The sequence below is a fragment of the Peromyscus maniculatus genome, chromosome 19 (genome assembly GCF_049852395.1).
Source record: "Peromyscus maniculatus bairdii isolate BWxNUB_F1_BW_parent chromosome 19, HU_Pman_BW_mat_3.1, whole genome shotgun sequence".
Lineage (NCBI taxonomy): Eukaryota > Metazoa > Chordata > Mammalia > Rodentia > Cricetidae > Peromyscus > Peromyscus maniculatus.
In genome coordinates, this window is record NC_134870.1 from 44,255,129 (window position 1) to 44,274,082 (window position 18,954).

Consider the following 18,954-nt stretch of genomic DNA (forward strand, 5'->3'; position numbering starts at 1 on the left):
GCAATATGGGGGAGATTTACACAGTGCAACGTCTCTCCTGGGAACCTGCAGGCCATTGGAAGGGATTATAGCTAGCCATCAAGGAGAACTAGGCACACGCTATGAAGAAATGATGAAGACTTAAGTAATGTGAGCACTACCAGCCTGTGTAGAAGGGCCGACATGCAGAAGACATGCAGTCCTCCAGCCTTTATCCTTGACTTGCTGCCCACTGTGGACTTTGTCCCACGTCCGCTCCACTTCTGCCTTATCTTTTGACTGACTGCTGTCATTGCCCCTTCATGAATTTGTCTTCCAGATGAAGAAAAAAAAAATTTTAGATTTATTTATTTATTTATTTTTTGTGTATGCCCGTTTTGTCTACATGTATATATGTGTACCATGTGCATGCCCGTAGAGGTCAGAAGAAATGTCAGATCCCTTGAGCTGGAGTTATGTATGATTGTGAGCTACCACGTGGGCGCTAGGAATGAACCCTGGGTCTTCTGCAAGAGCAGCAAGTGTTCTTAATTGGCTGAGGCAACTCTCCAGCCCCCTGTCTTCCAGAATTTTTTTTTTATTTTTTGACAAGTTCTCACTATGAAGCCCTCGCTGACCTGGAACTTGCTAAGTAGACTAGGCTAGCCTCAAACTCACAGAGATCTGCCTGCCTGCCTGCCTGCCTGCCTGCCTGCCTGCCTGCCTCTCCTTCCCCATGTGCTGGGACTCCATTTAGCCTGGAAGGTTTTGTTGTTTGAATGAGACAGGGCTTCACTCCGTGGAGCGGGTTGGCCTGGAATTCACTGTGTAGTTGAGGCTGACCCCGAACTCACAGTATTTCTGCTGCCTCTGGGTCCTAAGTACCAGAATTACAGTCATGAGCAACCATACTTAGGTGGTTTACTTTTTTTTAATCTTAAAGAAACGGCCAGGGCTCAGACCTAGAGCCATGCAAGTACTCCTTCCACTGAGGCGTGTCTTTTGGGATCTTGGCCATCCACCATGTCCATTGCATGTGCCTTGCATGCATGTTTTTGTTCATGTGTCCTTATTACAGTGTTGTAAATGTCTGTCCCTGGGATCTACGGCCGCTCACCTGGAGCCACCACGTGTGGCTTCTTTCTGAGTCTTTGCCTCTGGACGTCTAAAGCCGGCCCTGTTCCCTCCATTGCGCTTTGTTCCTCACCCCGTTCCCCATGGCTGCCTCCCACTTCCACAGCCTTTTGTCCTCTGCGTCTTCACAAGCTGGGTGCTCACCGTCACCTACCCCAGTTTTCCAAAAGGAAGTTCTTCCTCCCACGTAACCCACCCTCCTTGTCGCCATCGCGTTCTCCGCCTGCCCCTCTCATCCGGGTATTCATCTGTTTTCTAGACATGTCCATGGCCTTGGCCCCCGGTCCCAGCTTCCTGTGAGTGCTTTTGCTGCTAGCTTCTGCCTGGCATGCACATGCCTACTGGGCTTTGCTCCTGGGATCTCTCTATACACTGCTCTTGAACTCAGACCTTTCTATTTCTGATGCCTCTCGGCTGTCTGTGGTCTGGATGTCAGGCTTCCGGTTAGAGTGTTGTAAAACCCCTCGCCAATCATGTCCTTGCTTCTTCTCCAACCTTCCCGGAACCTGTTGTTCAGGTCTCAGCATGTGCCATCAGTGTCGTGCAGGCATATCACAACAGTCCTGCTCTGTCCTCCTATTTATTGTTTCTGAGCCCCGAGAAACCCCGTCCTCTGTGTTCTGTAAACAAAGACCCCGGAGCCAGCTGGGAACCTTGCCCCTCTCCGGGCCTTCCTAAGTGCCCGGGTGGAGCTGGTTGCACGTTTCTCTGTTTTTAACCTGCTGGTGTGTTTCTTCCACGCCAGTGTTGGTGCTGTGGCACACCAGCAGTGCTGCCCACCTGCCGGTCTGTACATCCGACCCCCACACCCTGCTTTCTGCATCCAGGTACCTCCCGTGTGCTGGTACCCACGCCGTATCCAGTTCCTCCCAGTTACAGGAGTAAAGTGCCACACAGAACTGCTTTCGAAGCTGGGAAGTATTTGTTGGGCTGTGTGTTGAACGTTGAGTTTTGTTTCTTAATTATCCTTAAATTTTGGTTTCGTATCGGGTGTCTGTGTAATTTAAAGCAGAATAACTATTTAAGTCTGTTTGAAAAGGATATGTTTCTAAAATTTCCACATGTTTAATAAGCTGCTCTGCTGAATGGATAATGTCCTTCATTGTGGATTACTGTTTCCATCTAATAGACCCTGTTTATTATACAGCTACGTTCCAAGTTGCTTTCATAAATATGCTTTCCAGCAACCACATAAAAAGATACAAATACAATGTGTATTAAAATTAGAACCTTTGCTTTCTGAATGCTTTTATTAACATATGTTAATTAGATACAATAATAGGTTTTATTGTGACCATTCCATACATTTCCATACATAATGTATTTTGGTCATATTCATTTCATGTCTTTTTTTTTCTTTTTAATGACCCAGTGTGCTTCGTTGGCAGTTCTTACAGGACTGTAGTGAGGATTTGTTTACAGGACAGTGGGTACCTTACCAGCATCTGCATGCGCGTGCGCACATACACATACACACACACACACACACACACACACACACACACACACACACACACACACAAAAGTAGAAGGAGGTAGTTGGGAAGAGGCAGGGGATTACTAGAAATGGGATGTGACTATATTATGTACATGTATGAAAATGTCATAATAAAGCCCATTGTTATATATAATTAATATATGCTTATAAAAATATTTAAAATGAAAGATAATGTCTCTCCCTCTCCCATCAACCATGAGTCCTGTGAGCTCCTCCTCACTCCATGGCAGGATATTGACAGGCCCAATCTTATACAAATAATTGTGTGGTGTGGGTAATCACTGCTGGTGTGAATTCAAACCACATCATGCCTGGAAATCCATGTTCCCCACCTCTTCCCCACCCCTTCCTCTGGCTCTTATGTTCTTTCCAACTCTTCTTCAAGAAACTCCCTGAGCTTTGGAGGGAGTGTTATGGATGTCCCACATATAGTTAAGCATTCAACTGTCTCCTATTATCAGCACTTTGGCCAACGATAAATAAGCCTTTGTAGTTATGACTTTTCCAAAACTAAACTTTTCTGACCCAAGCTGATGGAGCACCTAATCTATAGGCACAAGTGTATTTATTCATAGGCAGTTTCACAGACACAAACAGTAGCCGTGACTTTGGGGACTTCACTAGGCACTGTGACTTGCCCAGCCATCGGCTTTTGACGAGGTTTACAGTACCAGGTGTGAATTCTCTCCTGTGAGCGGACCTCAAATCCAATCAGAGAGGAGTTGGTTACTCCCATAACAGACTTGCCACCGTGGCACCAGTGACTGGTCAGGATTGTTGTACACAGGATCTACAGCTGAAAATATTTTTAAAAAACATTTGTGGGTATATTTGAAGCTAATTGTTTCTAGTGGAGATAGGATATCTGATGTCTATTTCATAGTCCTCATAAATTCTTTAATTGTATATATATTTGGAGATGGGGTCTTACTATGTAGCCCTGGCTAACCTGGAATTCACTAGGTAGACCAGATTGGCCTCAAACACATGAGAACACACACACACACACACACACACACACACACACACACACACACACGAGATCTTGAACACATGAAATAAATATTAATTTTTTTTAATGAAATAGAACAATTATTTGTATTTATGGGATGTTTCCATTCATGTATCTTTTTTGGAGCATATGTTGTCCTCTGTACTGGTTAATGATATAGCAGGGCTTTTTGTGCCTGTAGCTTTGTACCCATTGACTAGTCCGTTTTATCCTTCCCTCCCCACGACCTCCCCTGGGCTCCAGTAACCACTGTCTGTTCTCAAGTTCCTTAGGATAAAAATTTTAAGCAATTAATTATTTAGAGACAAGTCTCATGGTTGTGGACTACACAGCGGAGGAGGGCTTTGTCCTTCATACATTCCTACTTCCGTCTCTCTTGTGCTAGGATTGGTGGATGTGCCCCCATTACAGGTTGTGTGTGCTGGGCACGGCACCCGGGGCTCCTTGCATGCTAGGCAAGCATTTTACCAGCTGAGCTCCATCCCCAGCCTGGGATCAAGTCCTTTAGAGTCCAGAGGAGTCAGATCATGCGGCCCTGTCATTGAGCTCCTGCCTGATTTCCCCGAGCATAACCGTCTTCAGTTCTGTTTATGATGTTGCAAATGGCAGGGGGAGATTTTATGGCAGGATTGTATTCCCTCGATGTATACGAACCACATTTTATCTGTTCATCAATTGGTGCACATTCAGGCTGATTTTATAGCACAGTTTTAAACACTACAAGCAGGGGGAGCTTGAAAATGATGGGTTGTTGAAGTAAAACAGCCACCCAATGGACTACCTAGAAAGTATGTTGATTACTGTAAGTCAACAACGGTTTAAGTGCCTTCTCAACAAACAGATAGCTGCAAACTCTTAGGATTGAAAAATTGTACTTACAGTTTCCTTCTGTATTATACATATTTTTATTGGTAATTTATGTAGTCATTGGATAATTTAACTTAATGTATTTAGTCCCTGGTCAGTATACTCTTTAAAATTAGTTATGTGGGCTGGGCATGGCGGTGTATCCCTTTAATCCAGGCACTCCAGAGGCAGACAATAGAGGGTCTCTGTGATTTCCAGTTTAGCCAGGGATATGTAGAGAAACTGTCTCAAAAAACAAACAAACAAAAAAAAAACCTAAGATGCAACCAGGGGGTGGTGGCACATACCTTTAATCCCAGCACTCGGGAAGCAAAAGCAGGTACGTCTCTGTGAGTTCAAGGCCAGCCTGTTCCAGGACAGGCTCTAAAGCTACACAGAGAAACCCTGTCTTGAAAAACCATTAAAAAAAAACAAACAAACAAACAAAAAAAAACCCAAGACATGTGTATGTACATACATATGTTGTGTACACTCACACACCCCTTAGGACTAGAGAGATGGCTCAGAGGTTAAGAGCCTTACAACTCTTGGAGGAGGGCCTGGGTCCATGTCCTAGCACCATGTGGTAGCCCACAACCCCCTGCAGCTCCAGTTCTAGGGAATCTGACACCCTCTTCTGGCTTCCATGGGCACCAGATACACACACACAGCACTTATACATACACGTAGGCAAACACTTAGAGACATAAAATAAACATAAGTCTTGTGAATTAACTTGGACCAATAGAGTAAATCAACCCAGAAAGCAAAGTGATCTTCACTCATAATAAATTCAGAATTAGTTTTCCTTTTGACTTTGAATTAAATTCCATAGAATTTAACTTTTAAAAAAAAAAAGAAGAAGGAGAAGGAGGAGGAGGAGGAGGAGGAGGAGGAGGAGAAGGAGAAGGAGAAGGAGAAGGAGAAGGAGAAGGTTAGAGTATAGATGCTTCTGATTAGAGTTACTCTTAAGGCCTCAGGGCTCTCAGTGAATGTGCCTGTAAAAATGGGCTGAAGGTAGACATGTTGGGCTGGGAGTTTTTGTTTGAAGATGTTCTAGTCTTGCTGACTTTTTTTATTTATTTGGTAGGTGAAGGGCGATGGGGTCGGGGATCTGGGAAATGGCATGTGGGATAGTTAATACCCATAGTTGGGTGCATTCGGCCAGGGCACAGCAGGAGGCCCCAGCCCCTGGCAGAAGACTGTGGGAGACTAGCTAGATCCTTACCTTTTGATCAGGAGGGGCTGCTGCTGCCTACAGCCCAAAGCAGTCAGGATAAAGCAGGAGGACTCGACCTCTTGACTGGAGGTTTGCCTGACTTAGGACTGGTTGAAGGGCCTTTTCATTTCTTACTCAGCTATTACTGCTATCATAGCTCACACTATGACCATGCTTTTCATGTGTATAAACATTACTTAAAAACTCAAATGTGTGTTTGACACCAAACAAATCACCGCCTTGCCTTCCTGTTGAAGACATTCACTTAGGTCTCCCTGGTAAATTACAGTCCGATGACTCCTGACTGTATCAAGTAATCATTCAACCACAGTTCAGTATCTGCCATCATCTGGTAAGGCACTCACTCATTAGGCATGGGAGACAGTAACAACAAAGAGTCGGGCCAAAAAGGTGTGTCTATAAGAACACACATGTATAAAACCGTTAGCCTTAGTCTGGGTTCAGTTCCCAGCACCCACATCAGCTAGGTCACAACTGACTGTAACTCCAGTTCCAGGGGATTCGATGCCCTCTGGCTTCTGTGGGCACACGCACACTTGTGCTGCCCATAAATTGATGCACACACATGTGCACATACCTACAAACAAATATTTGAAAAGCAAAGCAGTGGGCCGTAGACTCTTGCAGTAAACACAAAGGACTCTGGTGAGTGTCGAAGCTGCGTGTGTGGAGAGTTCTTCTGCACTCTTAGTGTGATCGTATAACTTACCCGAATTGACGTGAAGTCTTGATAGTCGTGGGCAGATAAAAGCAGCGAGCTTGGACTGGCTGCAGCCAGCCATGATGCCCAGTCACTCTCACTGCTCACCACCCTGCACTTGGCTCAGCCTGGGTCCCACCACACTGTCCTCTTCTCGTTGCCCATTTTATAAAGATTGTTCTTCGTGCCGGTCATTTTCCTTGCGAGGTGTGAGTCTAGATAGGATGAGGACAGCTGCATGAGTCTGGCCCCAGTCAATTTTTTTTTCCAGCTAGAAGACCAAGCGCACAAAGCCCAAGTATTTGGAAGCCCTAAGTGTGCAAAGGGGCTAACACGTGTGTTTTGGGCTGGGTAATTGAGAAGGAAGATTTTATCCTAGTTATCTCAGAATACAAAGACTGAAGCAAATTACATTAAACGGTAGGATTTGTGAAAATTCAAAATTCACAGTATCTCTCAAACAGTTTAATATGTTTGAAATAAACACACTGCACCTTTCTTTGTTATCTGTGCTGGTGCCATAAGGGGAAAAAAAAATGGTCACAAGTCATATCTAGTGTCTCTTACTCAGATCTACTTAAACGTCCCCCACGATCCTGCCCATGCTGGCTTGTGGCCTTGGGAAGCGTGAGGCTGTGTTCATTCAGCCAGCCTCACTCCTTGCTTGATGTCTTTGGGTGCTTTTGCTTGGTCCTGAGAATGCCCCAGAGGTAGCTTAGCCATACTCTTCCCAGGGCTCTGTGGCTGAGGGGTGGATCTAGACGCAGCGCATGAAGCTGGGCTTTAACAGGTGTCGTCAGAGGTAAGGATGATCTTTGCTTGAAGCAATGGGACAAAGTTTGATCTTGACTAGCAAGGAGGTGGCTGGAGTGAGTCCGGGTTTCTTCGGCCTCTCTCTCCTGTTTGTTTTTGTAAAACGAGGTCTATAGAAGGAAAGAGGAAGAAATTAATGATAAATGCTCACATTCACTCAACATTTTCTTAGTGCCAGGCACTTTACACCCATAATGTCATTTATTTCTTGGAATAGCTCCCTGCAGTTCAGTACTATTAACTTAGTCTTTACAGACGACGAGGAGGAGGAGAGGCACAGGGTTAAGTGCCTCGTAGTGTGGCAGGGTTATTGAGCAGGGCAGGATGGGAGCCCTGGCAGTAGTGTCCCATCTGCAGGACACCAGCTCCCGGCTTGCACGCAGGCTCAGTGCTCAGGAAATGATTCAAGCGGTGCCTAGACCTTGCGCAACATAGAATCACAAGAAGACAGTTACTCTGTTTGCATTTATCTCCTCATCCCATGTCTTTTCTCCACTCACATAAAACAAACAAACAAACAAACAAACAAACAAACAAACAAACAATGTCTCCCAAAGCTTTACTTGACACTGCTAATCTCTCTTAACAAAGAGCCAGCTCCAGTCCAGAGACTTCAGCGAGAAGCATACTTTAAAACTGTTCCTCTTTTCTTACCTTCTAATTATGGCAAGTGATATTGGCTTCCTTTATCTGGTTGTAACATAGCGTTGTCTTTAGATCATATTGGAGCAAAAAGTCACTTCAAAGGAAAAATCTTAAATCCAGGTAGGATGCAGATGTGGCCAAGTTATGAAGGTGATGTGGGGATTCGTAGCATGGGGCCATTTCTCAAGGGAGCAATTGAGGAGTCAAGGTAAAAGGCAGATGGCTCCCAGGGGAGCGCCTTCCTGTTCCTTCATGCAGGAGCCAGAGGGCCAGCAAGTACATCCCAATTGCGCCTTCTTTCTTCCCTTTGGGCAGTCTGCTGTGATTTAATGGCACCCATTGCAGACCTGAACTGATTCTTAACTGATTCACAGCCACGTAGCTGCCTTGGCAATGGAAAGGGGAAGTGGTGGGCGCTATTATCTCGGAAACCAGAAGGAACAATCTGTCGGCCGAGGGCCTTAGTCTGATGTCTTGCTTCTTGAGAAACAATTAAGTTCTGTTTATAAGCAGATTCCAACTGTATCCAACTTAACAATTTCTGTTTGTTTTCCTGACAGTGCCATAAAGCAGGGGCGGGGAGGGGGGATCCTGAAACATTTAAACTTCTTTGCACACTGATATCAAAGTTTTCACCTAGGTAGTGATAGCTCACTAAATGGTAATTCTATTTTTTTTTTTTTTAAAGGACAGTGCAATTAGGTTTGGGTGAGATTGAGACTTCAATGTCTTTTGGTATATTTGTCCGGACAGAGTCACAGGTAGTTTGCAAGTGCTCATGAATGTCTTACGGGGTGGTAAGACATTGAAACCAGCACAAGGAGATTGTCCTCATCACCACATAGACAAAACAGTCAGGAGCCGGGCCCCAGGCTGTAAGCGCAAGTGGCATGATATAATGAAGTTGTATTCCATTAGGCTCCTGTGTGCGGGGAGCAAATGTCATCACCTGAATGTGGCCACATCTCTGTGATACAACCTCATCTGTTCCGTCAACTAGTTTTGCTCTGATCAATAAGCAGTTTTCTGTGGCCTTTCGCTGCTGTCCGATGTCGTTGAGTGATGTAAATGCACGTCAGAAACTAGGAACTTGACAGCTAGCTCACCCGCAGTGGGCAGAGGCAGAAGAGCAAAATCACTGCCACAGACGCAGGTGACAGCTGACATCTCCTTGGGGTAACTGATAGGATACTGTAGCAGCCCGCATGTTTCCAGCATGAACACAAAGGAGATGATCCTGTTACGTGTAAAAGACCACGGAGCAGATGTTTCTAAATAATTTAAGAAAAAAAAATGCAGTTTTAAGTTGTAGCCCAGTGATTATGTGATTTGTATAAAACATTCCAAAAATAATTAGGTTTTGGCAAAAGGAAAATTAAGGCAAATGAAAATATTTTTTTCTAGCCATTTTCTCTACCACTCGTTGCTTAAATTACGATTAGAAGTAGTGGTCAGTCACCAAAAGGTGTAGCCCCCCAAACATTAACTCTGTCATTGTTCATGCAGCAATGGGAAGGAAAGTCTGCGCCCAGATACAGGAAGTTGCCCCGGCTGCAGCCCAATGGCAAAGCCAGAGGAGGAGCAGGCTGAGCGCTGACTGCTGTGTCTGTCGAGGATAGACCCAAGACGGACTGTTCGGATACTCGCAAAGCACAGTGGGAAGTTGGGTGACCAGTGGGGACCTTGGGGAGTGTAGGTCAAGACCTTGTCTGGGAAGAGCGGGGTGTGAGGAGCACTTGCTTTTCTGTCCTTGTGAATGTTCTGCTATCCAGAATGTTAAATTATAAAAAAAGGCTATCTATTCCACATGTAGAATTATCTTTTTTGGTTTGTTTGTTTTGTTTTGGTTTTTTTTTTTTTTGAGACAGGGTTTCTCTGTGTAGCTTTGCTCCTTCCCTGGAACTCACTCTGTAGCCCATGCTGGCCTTGAACTCACAGAGATCCCCTCCTGGCTCTGCCTCCCGAATGCTGGGATTAAAGGCGTGTGTCGCTGCTGCTGCTGCTGCTGCTGCTGCTGCTGCTGCTGCTGCTGCTGCTGCTGCTGCTGCTGCTGCTTCGAGAATTCTGGTTAGATTCCTATTGCCACAGAAACATTCAGGACTGGAACTATAGCTCGTGGTCAAAGTGCTTGCCCAGCAAGCAGGAAGCCCAGGGTTAGATCCCAGCACCACATAAAACCAGGGATGATGCCTTAAGCCTGGAATCCCAGAACTTGGGAGGTAAAGGCAGGAGGACAAGAAATCCACTGTCATCTTTCACATAATAAATCTGAGGCCAACCTGGGTTCCATAAGACTCTGAAACAAACAGCAAACTAGTAAAATCCATTCAAGGTCCTCCTCAGTGATCTGGAAACATAGAGGATGGTGAATGGAGGCTACGGTAAGTGGTCTGGGTGCAGGCTGGTGGCAGGAGAGTTGGTTGACCAAAAGGACCCAGATGCACCTTCCAAGGAGGAAAGGAAGCTATCCCAGCGTCTTGGCAGAACAAGATAGAGACCAGAAGTGTTCTGCATCTAAAAAGAGGAAGAGGCATCAGTGAATCGGGAGCCATGGAGGAGGTAGCCACCAGGCTTCTCTCCCTGTTCCAAGTCTACAGAAAGAGAGTGAGTGCACAATGATACAGAGAATGAGAGAAAGGGACAGAGATCAAGACAAGGATGGACCCGGACAGGACAAAGGACCTTGAATTTAAATGATGGCAAGATTATCTCCTGACCAAGGAAAATCTTTTAAACCCTGGAAGGACAGAGACTCTTGAGGAGGAGGAGGATGAACATGGTGGGGAGACACCTGAGACCCAGTCACTATTCCCGGAATTCTGGCCAAGGAAAGGACTGTGGAGGAAAAGGCAACTGAGTCCAAGTTCCTCTCCAAAGCCCAGCAAGAGACTGAAAGTCTGAAGCCACAGCAGCAGGAGGTGGAAGAGTGACAGGCGATGCCCAAAGAGAGGGGAAAGGGAAGGACTTAGGAAGATGCTGGGAGACCCTCAGGGATATCAGGAGTGCAGAGAGCCAGTGGAGCAAGAGATCAATGGAAATGAAGAGAGGTGGCAGAAGATTGGAAAGAGCAGGGGGAGAGAGGGAGAGAGAGAGAGAGAGAGAGAGGGAGAGGGAGAGGGAGAGAGAGAGTGAGTCAGAGAGTCTGCACAGTGTTATCTGGATGGCATGAACAGTGACCTCAGATTAATCACTGAGGTATATCTGAAGATACCTCCATTGACTACAACTGCCTTCTACCAGGCTGTTTCTTTTGGCCCACCAACCAGCTTCCAAATCATCACACAGAGACTTATTATTAGTTATGAATGCTCAGCCTAGCTTTGGCACATTTCTGGTTTGCTCTCTTAAGTTAAATTAAGCTGTTTCTCTTTATCTACCTTTTGCCTCAGGGCTTATTACCTTTCTTACTTCTGTATGTCTTACTTTCACTGCTTCTCTGTGTCTGTCTGTCTGGCATCTGCTTGATTTCTTGCCATGTCCCTCGTTCTCTCCTCTTTCTTCCTCTTCTTTTTCTCGAGCCTAGCTTTCTCCTCTTATTTATTTTCTCTGGCTACCAGTCCCACGTATCCTTCTCCTGCCTAGCTATTATTGGCTGTTCAGCTTTTTTTTTCTTTTTTTTATTTATTTTTTAAATTACATTCATGATATTCATTACTTACACTCATGATATTAATCACATTTGTGATATTCATAGATTACATTCTCAGTATTCATTCAATTTTATATATATAATGTATATATATACATATAAAATTAAAATATATATATATATATAAATTTTAAATGTCGAATGTCATTTCTTGAAGGGGGTAGGAGGTTAAATACAGGCTTACAGCACAATGGGAGGACCCCGGAGGGCAGAAGTTCGCTACTGATGTTTTACAATCTTGCATCTAAGCTGTTAACGCCGGTTATTCAGGATACACAGACAAGGAACTTCCCTTAAGCATTCAGGCGGGTGGAACCTGGCAGGGAATTAGCATTGGGAGGACATCAAGGTCAAGGTCTGCAAGCAAGGCAACAGTTACCCAAAAATGGGGGGCCAGGGCCCTGCAGGTCCCCCTTTTATTAAAAAATGAGCTTCTGACTTGGGTTGCGTGGGATATCAGCAGGTCAGCTTACCCGTCATGGGGACGCCTGCCCAGGCCATACAGGTGCTCTGTCTTAGGTTGGTGAGTGCCCCCAGGCATTACCCGTCTCTGAATACTCATTATCATACCGGCTCAATCATGTGTGAGCTGCATAGTTAATTGCTGCCAAAGATCTCAAAGTGGCACTGGGCTTACAATCTGTGTGTTTGATACAGAAAAGACCAACAGATGTCCTATCTCACCCATAGCTAGTAGGATAAAGGCAACTGAGCCATTCCCTTCCTTAACGAGCCATACTGTTCGTTGGAGTCCTTGTAAAATAGTATCCCAAAAGCAACTGGAACTGGAGTTTATAAATTTATAATTTTCAAAGCCAATCGAGATGTATATAACTACTGAATTAAATTTATCATGCCCAATAGAATGAAAGATTAACTAACTGTGGTAGCTACTTTTGTTGCCAGGGTCTCCACTGTGCTAGCTGTAGTAAGCAATTATGAAATGGTAATCCCAGAAACAGTAGCAGCAGTATGCGCCATTGTTATAACAGCAACAGTGGCAGCAGCAATGTCAAATTCTCTTCTGGATTGTGTGGACATCCACTGGCAGGTTGTTCAGCTTTTTATTAGACCAATCAGGTGCCTTAGGCAGGCAAGGTGAAACAAATACAACATATCTTTACATAATCAAACAAATGCAGCATAAACAGAAGTAACATACCTTTACACAGTTAAAGTAATATTCCACAGCATAAACAAATGTAACACATCTTTGCCCTGTTAAAAGAATATTCCACAATACCACCTATTAAACAAAAGAAGAAAAAGAAGGTCAGGCTGCTGGAGAGATGGTTCAGTGGCTAAGAGAGCATACTGCTCTTACGGAGGACCTGACTTAGGTTCCCAGCATCCATCACCCACGTCCAAGGGTTCACACTACCTATAGCTCTACCCTTTGGCCTCCACAGCCTTTGTATACAGCTTATGAAAACATACATATCCTCTATCGCTCGCTTGCATGCACACGTGCGTGCACTTAAAAATAATAAAAACCTTTAAAAAAGCACCAGATACAGTTGATGGGGTTCAGACTTCATTGTGTGCATCAACCTACAGCAGCAGAAACCAGGGCAGCCAAGTTTCTATGGAGACCCAATGGAGAGCAGGCAGACCCTGGAAGAAAGGGAGCAGGGGCAAGAAAGACTCCACAGGTTTCATGAGAAGGAAGCCGGGCCACACTGGTGATGCATCTCACCAAGAAGCTCTGGGAAGAAGCCACTCTTGCATGACAGGACACTTCCGTGGATTTAAGGGTGTGCCTTGATGCTGGGGGGGGAGGGGGCTGTTCTTTAAGACCCTCATAGCTCTTTGCCAGGTTCTCAGTCTTGTGCTGGGGTGCTTAGCAAACAGACTCCCTGGCCTTAGTTCTTCAAGGGCAAAGGCCTGCGTGCAGGGCTGCTGAGGGCCAGGAAGATGCTGTAGGAGGCAGGGCGAGCAGATTACCACGGGTTTGGCTCAGTGCTGCCCCGTGCAGCTTGGTGACTGTTCTGCTTATGGAGTGACTGTTTAGCATTATCCTCTAGACAGAACAAACGCCTGGCCACCTGATGGGACCTCCAGCAGCCCAGAGGTGGGTGGAACTCTGTCGCAGTGACATTGTTGCTGAAGTTACCCAGGGGATCTGGCACCGTGAGGACTGTGGCCATCTCTGTCACTTTGGTTATTGTTTTCCACTTGGAGTATAGAATAGATCCGAGGTTTTAGAACTCTGCATCGCCCCATGCCATGGGGTCCTGTGCACTCCAGGCATCCCTGCCCCAGGGCATTGTTTAAGATATGGGGACAGGGTAAGCTGACTGTGTCCATCTTTAAATCATGGAGTGAAATTTCTTTTTTCTGTTCTTCAAGAAGGTAAGCTTGTATATTCTGAGAATAAATGCATGAATATTAAAAAAGCAAACAGCAAAACCATCTGGGGCCCGCCAGTTGGCTCAACAGGTAAAGGTACCTGCCGCTCAGCCTGCTGGCCTGAGTTCCTGGGATCCACGTGGGGAAAGGAGAGAACTTGGTCTACTGTAAGTTGTACTGTGACTTACCACGTGTGTGTCTGAGTGTGTGTGTGTGTGTGTGTGTGTGTGTGTGTGTGTGAGAGAGAGAGAGAGAGAGAGAGAGAAAGAAAGAAAGAGAGAGAGCGCCCACACACTGAATACAGGAAGGAAAAAAAACACACAAAACTTTAAAAATGCATTCAGATATATTTGGTTAAGTGATATTTTATTTTAAAGATTATTTTTGTTTATGTGTATGAGTGTATGCCGTGTGTGTGTGTGTGTGTGTGTGTGTGTGTGTGTGTGTGTGTGTGTGTGAGAGAGAGAGAGAGAGAGAGAGAGAGAGAGAGAGAGAGAGAGAGAGAGAGAATGAGAATGTGTATGGGGAGGTATGCATGCCCGTGGAGCCCAGAACAGGTCAGTAGATCCCCTGAAACTGGAGTTACTGATGGTTGTGGATAGCCCCACTCAGAGGCTGGGAACCAAACCCGGCTCCTCTGCAAGAGCGGGGCTCTCTTAACCACTGAGTTCTCTCTCCAGCTCCTGATCAATGATATTTGAAATTATTTTAATGTCATTGACTAAATTTCAAGGATACTTAGTTCATGAAAAGTATAAAACTTACTATTTTTGGAGTACTTACCATATGTATTAAGTGTCATAGTCTGATTTATAAATACCAACTTAAATCTTCGCAGAGATGTGTACTCTGTTTCCCTAACAGACGAAAAGCTGACGCTTAAAGACCTTCAGTGACGTTGAAGGTCATGTAACCAGTGAATGAGAAGGTAGGACTCGAACCCAAGTTTTCCGAGTCTCTTTAGCAGTGTTGAGAGAATTTAAATGCCAGGTCCAGCCAACCATGGTGACATAATCTTGTACTTGCAGCACGTGGGAGGATGATGCTGGAGGCTTGCCAATCCAAGGCCAGTCTAGGCTACATAACAAGACCCTGTCTCAATAAATAAGTGAGTAAATAAATATATCTTTAAAAGAAAACAAATGCCAGGCATGGGTACCCAAGCACGCGAATACTCTGAAGACAGTTGCCTTCACCTGGCTGTGCAGCGTGGTGTGAATCTGGGGTGGTCCTTCTTGTCTAGGCCTGCGCATTTAGATGACATTAGGCACTAGGTACTTTTCCTTCCATCTCCTAGTGCCACTACCATACACTTAGAGTGGGCTCATCTTCCTTGTTCCTTTGGGGGCTGGAGCAGATCTCTACACGGAAGCCCAGCCTTGCCCAGAAAAAGTGCTGCTTACTAAATACACGCTGAAGGCAAGACTCCAGGATTTAGGGTAGGGCAGCAATGTCTTGTCACAGTGACAGGATTTTAAGGTGTGTGTGTGTGTGTGTGTGTGTGTGTGTGTGTGTGTGTGTGTGTGTCTCACAAGAGAACAACCTCAGGCAATGATCCTCAGGAATGATACCCACCTTATTTTTCTGAGATAGGCTTTCTCACCGGCCTGGAGCTGGCCAAGTGGACTAGGTAAGCACCCGCCGGAGACCTGCCTGTCTCCACCCCTGCCTTACAAGTGTGTGCCAGCATCCTGCTGTTTCCCTGGGGTCTGGTGATTGAACTCAGGTTCTTGTGCTTGCAAAGCAAGTCCTGTACTGCCAGAGCCACCTGCCCAGGCCGGAAACAGTGAGACTGAACTTCACTGGTTCTTTTCCAGGAAGTGTGTGGTTGCGTAATTCATTCAAGAGTATGTTTTTCACCGAGGAATGCAGCACTGAGGCCAGGTGGCTGGAGAACGTATAGGTTCAAGGCAGAGAGACAGTTTATTCGAGAAATAGTAAGCCACTATTTACTATTAAGGAGTAGGAGCTGTAAAGAGAGAATGTTGGGGAGTTAAGATCACCAGAGATCAGATTGGCTTTGAGGATGAGAAAGTTACTTAAAATAATCTAATAGAAAGTTCCTTCGGAACTCGAGGCCTCCCCGCACCTCCCCAGGGCTTTTAGGTGTTCTTTGCTTTGTTCCCCATTGTCTTGAGACCTCCCCCACCCAAGTTCATCTCCCGGGCTGCTTCTCTTTGCACAGCCCCTCGGCTTTGGATTTCACTGTTCCTTTTGAAGTTCTTTTCTTGTTCATTTCAGGGTCAGTGATAAAAGAATAGGGAGAGGAGTTCCAAGTTAGAGGCACTCCCTCCTCGGCTGCGAGGCACCGCTGGGAGCGTGAGGGGCAGACGGGCTTCTGGGAGAGAGCAAGAACTGAGCCACAGACAGCTATGTAGCTAACGTGTAACTGTTGCCGATAAAGGCTCCGAGGCGGGTGGCTCCTACCCAGCTGCCACCTGGTTAAGGTGGAGGTGGGAGGGATCACCGCTAGCTTTTTCATGGAGACCTCTGATTTGGATGTTCTCACTCATGCCCACCCCCCTTTCCCATAAAACTGGCTTAAAGTATTTCCTCTCTTCCCACACACACTTTCTAGGCGCTTTCAACGGTGTTCAGAGAGGCTACAGGTGCACGGGCCCCCGTGGGCCCTGTGTGGTGCTGGGAATTGAACCTAGGGCGCTGTAAGTGCTGGGTCCTCCTGCTGGGCTACATCACAGCGCTGTACCTCAAATTCTCTGTACGTTGTCGCCGGGCTCACTGACACCTCTGCCCTTACTGACTCACTGTAAAGAAGCAGGCTCTTCCCCCCCGTCCACAGACTGTGTGTGGTGTGTCTGGAAGCTGACAGGTCAGCCTCATCTGGGGAGTGATTTGGGGTGTAGGCTTCTCTGTTTGCATGGAATGTTCTGTCACACTCCCCCACCCCGGTTCTATGCTGTACAGAAGATTTGTCAGGCAGCCCTCACTCTGTTATTGGGATCCATACAACTTCAGCTGCTAGCCTCATTTTCTATGAAAGAGAAGGCTTCTACTGAAGTATAAACGACTCGCCTGCTCCTAATTGCCACAGGAAGCACAAGAACCCTGGCCCTGCCAGGCTTCTGCCTCTGCCAGGCTTCTGCCTCGTTCAGCAATGACCTCCTTAGAAAATGGCACAGTAAAGCTTCATGGGGCGATGGGTTGGGAACCCACTATGCTGGCTTTTAACTTTTTAGGTGGAATTAAAGGAGTAAGTGTGTTGTTTGCTTCCTTATTCTGTCCTTCTTTCTCCTTCTGGCCTCATATTTGGTTCTCAGACATTTAAGAAAGAGGATTTGAAGGAAACGCACTCGGGTATGGCCTCAGATTTTCGGCTATGTCTCCCAGCCCTGGTGGTAGTGATGTGCTTGCTCTTTATAGGTTTTTAGGTGTTGGGGTGAGGATTCTTCTCGGATTTAATTAGCAGCAATCTAGAAATCACAAAGCCACATTCATATATTCAGTAAATGACCCTAAGACAGAACTGGTGCTCCTTTAAATTGTTATTGCATTTATTTATTTGTGTGTGTGTGTGTGTGTGTGTGTGTGTGTGTGTGTGTGTGTGTGTGTTTGCTTATTTGCATGTGTGGGAATGCATGAGCTAAGGCACCTGTATCAAGGTCAGGGGACAACTTTGTAGAGTCAGTTCTCTCCTCCCCCTTTACATGGGTCCTGGGGATTGAACTCAGGTCGTCAGGATTCGCGGCAAGTGCTGTTACCTCCTGAACTGTCTTGCCTGCCAGTAGGTTCTATTTGGAATGTTGCTGATAAACCAAGAGGCATTGTTGAGAGCGGTGAAGATTATCCTTCTAAGGGTCAGAAAGGTCCTTGTAGTCTGGAAAAGCTACATCTTTGGTCTCTGATGCCTCTTCTTCCTCTTCCTTTGAGACAGCCTTGCTATGTAGTTCAGTCTAGTCTCAAACTTGTGATTATTGTGAAGGGCTTTTTTTTTTGTCAAACTCATAATACTCTTGCTTCAGCCTCCTTGGTATAGAAGCCAACACATTACTTCTTTCTCCTATGAGGTCAGCTGTCGCATTGAATTAGGGCTCTGCCCTTTTTGCCTTACTCAACCATAATTAGCTACCCCCTTACAGGACCTCTCTCTAAATATAGCCACGTTGAGAGAGGTTCCACCTGTGGCTGGGGGGGGGGGGGGAGGGTGACACAGTTCATTCTGTGAGTGCGCTGGCCTCAAAGCCCTTGTCTCCCTATGTGGTGGTTTGAATGAGAGACGTCCCTCATGGCTCAGGCATTTGGACACTTGGCTCCCGGTGGTGTGGCCTTGCGAAGGGATGTCACTAGAGGCAGGCTTTTGGAGTCTGTCGCCTCTTTGCTACTTGCAGTTTTCTCTTCTGAGGTGTGCTCTCTCAGCTTCCGGTTTTCGCTCCCACGCCTGTCTGCTGTCCTACCTGTCTTTCTGTAAGTTACCTTGGGTCATGGTGTCTCATCACAGTAACAGAAAAGTAACTAATATGCCCTACTGACAGGATTAAGAGTTATTCTTTAGGCTTTGAAAAATATGTCTTGATTTATGTTATTCGGAGAGTGTATTGCTTGATAGTTAATTATGCTTCCTTTACTCAGTTGTAAGTCTCTTAAAGTTGTAGATTAGAATTACTCAGTCTATGTCTAATGCAGAGCCTGGCACTGTGTTTATTAGGAATTTAGTAAAGAGTTCGTAGAGTTTGAGAGCTGGATGAGTGCATACTAAATGTCTAATTTAATTTCCTGACATATGTTCAGATGGGAGGGAAAAGGTGTTTCGGAGAAGCTAGGTGTTTACCAAAGCCACAGAGTCCTGAAGAACGAGCAGTGTGGTCTTTCTGGAATGTAGTTCCCTACTGTGCACCACCCAGCACCGCCTGTGGATAGAACTGAAATTCGGTTAAGGCTCTGTGCTGTTGTTCCCAGTACGTTTCTCCATGTACAAAGTCAAGGGTGTATATGTCTGATCTATAGAAAAATTTATTTTATACTCAGGGCAATTACAACTTTTTGCCACTTATTAAGACTTCAGAGATACAAACCAGTAGCTCAGTAATTGCTTTCTTGAATCTGCCTTTAATAATTACATTTAGTAAGGCTGTATCGAAAATTAGAAAGGCAG

General features: G+C 45.6%; 1 protein-coding gene across 4 annotated transcripts in view; it reads left to right on the top strand.

The window, feature by feature from the left end:
* Snx24 (sorting nexin 24) overlaps positions 1-18,954 on the top strand; it is a 153,024-nt gene that overhangs the window by 50,015 nt on the left and 84,055 nt on the right. The window contains exon 2 of one of the 4 annotated variants that reach the window (XM_076555249.1): positions 14,873-14,952. The exons of 2 other annotated variants lie outside the window; for them this stretch is intronic. The gene's annotated coding sequence lies outside the window, so the exon portion shown is untranslated. Of the gene's footprint in view, positions 1-14,872; positions 14,953-18,067; positions 18,267-18,954 lie in introns of those variants that run through there. One more of the 4 variants, XM_076555248.1, reaches the window with a different exon arrangement.